Source organism: Trypanosoma equiperdum, assembly GCF_001457755.1.
Source record: "Trypanosoma equiperdum strain OVI genome assembly, contig: ctg_1225, whole genome shotgun sequence".
Lineage (NCBI taxonomy): Eukaryota > Euglenozoa > Kinetoplastea > Trypanosomatida > Trypanosomatidae > Trypanosoma > Trypanosoma equiperdum.
This window is the reverse complement of record NW_027123200.1, coordinates 383-1,069: the sequence shown is the minus strand read 5'-3', so window position 1 is coordinate 1,069 and position 687 is coordinate 383.

Below are 687 nucleotides of genomic sequence, written 5' to 3'. Positions count from 1 at the left end.
AATATATATATATATATATATATATATAATATGTATATTTGTATTACCCTACTGCTCTTGGTCTTTTCTTCTTCTTCTTCTTCCGTTCTCTTAATATTTCAAAAGGTGTGTAATAGGAGTATAGGCGTGTTATTAACTGTATTGTTTTTTATTGTCTTTCCTGTTGTTCCTTCCGTGACTGGAGCTGCATATCAATACCGACAAAAAAAAGGAAAAGAAGGAAAAGAAGGAAAGAAGGAAAAAAAGGAATGGCATAACGGAAAAGACTGGTGAATGAAGTTGAGTTTCCGCATATAAGTGAGACAGTTGGCTCCTACACATTTGTGATTATGTAAATTCATTTATTTTAGCTTTAAATTGTGTATATATTCTGAAGAATATAAAAATAAACAAATGAAATTAAATACGTAAATAAAAATACACTCGCACGAAACATGCCGAAACTATGAAAGCTTTCAATCACGGCGCGGAAGTTGAAGGAAGAACTGACGCAACTTCGCCTCCCCACCCCCCCCCCACCCCATATTATTATTATTATTATTATTTAAAAAATATAAACAAAAGAGGGGGGTTTTCGCTGAGGGGTTGCACCGTCAGGTTTATGTGATGATTTAAAAGGAAAGCGAAAGCGAAAGCGAAAAAAAAAAAAGAAAATGCGCGAAGCAGGAGGGAAATAACGTACAAATG